The following is a 2,570-nucleotide window of genomic DNA, read 5'->3' as shown; positions in this document are numbered from 1 at the left end:
GTGGAGTGTTTATTCGTGCCAGTCACACCCGCCCGGCAGCCCTCCTCCTGCCACCCTGCCAGCAAGCCCGCCGAGCCCCCTCTTACACAGCCACCGCCTGTCCTCACGTCCCCTGCTCTGCCTGTCCTTCCCTCCCCAAGATACCACAAGGGTATGAAGTGGTCTCATCGCGCCCTTACAAAAGGGCTACTTCTCCTGGTTTTTTAACCTTTAAGGAACTACCTTATCTGATTAAATACTAAGATCATGTTCCCTTTTTTTCTTTTTTTTTCTGCTTTATCTACCAGGGCAGACTGTGATTTCTCCTCCTTGAGATCTTCCCAGCCATCGCTGCCTGTGCTTGCCTTGCCCAAGCATCCCCGGCTTATTCTCCCTCAAGGTCACAGCGTCACCAGCAACCTAAGCCCAGCTGCCTCAGCCCTGCTGGGGACCCCTTGACGACATCGGTGTTGCTCTGTACATTGCTGCCTACAGAGCTCATAATAATCCCTACAGGGAGCTAATACTCTCAGGCCTTCCGTGGCAACACCTCCCTGGTGAGAGGTCTTGCTGAGGACAAAACACTGGCCACAAGTCCCTGCTTGTATGAAGTTAGTTTGGAGGAGTGAATTTTGGTTGTTCTGCTGCTTCATTCAAGGCATGCTCTTCCTCCAGCGTGGTCCTCCCAGTGCGGTGCTACCGGGAAATGTCATTGCCATGCACCACCTTTTTTTGCTTTAAAGTCAATACTTTAGCAATATTTTCCTCAATGATCCAGTTAGCTTTGTTTCCACATGACAAAAAGTGCATTTCAGATTTGTATCCTGCTTACCCGCTGGATGATGGGCTGAGTTGAATAAATGGGACTAATTATGGCCCCTTGTAAGATGAGTCCCTGCCTCTTTATCCCTTCTGCACTGTCAACAGAGCTTCTCCAAGTGCGTCAGTGTGTTTGATCAGAAAATGTTCAATTAATTAAGACGTTGCATGCCTGAGGTTTGACAGCCAACGCAGCATTGTATACAGATACGTGCTTGTTTCCATACATGCCTCTGGCCTATCAGACAGTCTTGCTGACATCTGTCAGTAGGTTGCAATGGGGTTTATAAGCTATAATGTTCACAAAAATGTTAGTTTTCCTTTTGTCTGGGAATTTCTCTGATTACACCACAGTGTCCCATGGAGTATACTTGTTCTTGGGACATTGGTCTACATTACAAACAGCTTTGGTGTTGGGCATGGTTTTTAAGCGCATTGAAAAATGCTTTCTCAAAGTTCAGCATGCAGAAGTTAAATAAACCAGAATAACTGTTTCGAAATTCTTCACTATACATTTCTCATTCAAACATAAATGATATGCTATTTTCTCACTGAGCCCTACTCAAAGCGCGGAATAATTCTGCCCTAAAACCAAATCACTGTGTAATGAAGGGGACCATTTTCTGTGAGGCCTGAATTATACAACTGTAAGGTGGTGGGAGTGTAGGAAGAGGGAGGGAGAACCTTCCCTCCATCATAGAACAGGGATCTGGCCCGGCAGCTGAGTTCTTTCTCCATCACAGTGATTCTGTGCTTGATCAGTCAAACCCAGAGCCCTCTAGGGAGTCATTCACCGTGAGTTTCTCATTGCCTGGCTTGATACCTACTTGCAGAAATGCCAAGCATTGTCAGCTGCAAAGAAAAGGCTTTGGGAGCGGTCTGCTGAACCAAATATCCTGCAATAGTCTATCTGAAAAAAATCAGGTCATTGGCATCAAGCAGGATATTAGTTGATTTATCTGTCGTGGCTCTTCATCTATAAATTGCAAATTATGTTGCGAATTACTTTACCTCTCCAATCCCTTACATCAAAGGATGCTGACATAAAATGATGCTTATGAAGTACTATAGCAAGCACTGTTGAAGAAACGCCAGTGAGGAAATGTGTGCGTGAAATATGGCCCAGGCACACGCATTTAGGAATGGCGGGGAACTTGCTGGCTTTTAAATCAGTAAGCACCATGCATCCTGTGCTTTGAAAGAGGCGGCGTTCAGCTTAAAGACTGCTTTTTTATTACTATTATTATATAAAGCAAAGGAACTAACTAAAGTATGGTTACGGAGTTAAGGTTCTCTGAAGCCTTCTCATCTTTTCTAACTTCTGGGGGCTTTCATCTGCAGCAGCACTGCCTGTAGAGCTCTTGGGTTCAAAGGAATAGCCAGGAACGTTACGCAGCAGCACCTGCACGTTGCCTCAGGATGACAGCTCCTCTGCCGCACACCCTACCGCCAACGGAGCTCAGGCACCTCCGGCCTTCCCAGCCAAAATCCACCTTGTGCGCCTCACCTCCCTGCCCCGTCCCGCCCCGCCGGCGCTCATCGCCCTCTCCTCAGCTCGCCGTCTCCTCACCCCTCCTCAGCGGCGAGCGCGGGACGGCCGGGGAGCCTCAGACCCCGCCGCCGAGGTGCTGACGGCCGCGCTCTCCGGAGCTTTTGTGTTTTAACGCCGCCGCCGCTTACTGTTCCCGGTCGCGGCATCCCGGCCGCCGGTCAGACCCGCCCGGCAGGGGAGAGGGGCCCGGGCGGCCCCGCCACCGCCCAACGGCGGGAAC

The sequence above is a fragment of the Haliaeetus leucocephalus genome, unplaced genomic scaffold (genome assembly GCF_000737465.1).
Source record: "Haliaeetus leucocephalus isolate CR32 unplaced genomic scaffold, Haliaeetus_leucocephalus-4.0 Scaffold373, whole genome shotgun sequence".
Classification (NCBI taxonomy): domain Eukaryota; kingdom Metazoa; phylum Chordata; class Aves; order Accipitriformes; family Accipitridae; genus Haliaeetus; species Haliaeetus leucocephalus.
This window is presented reverse-complemented; position numbering follows the sequence as displayed.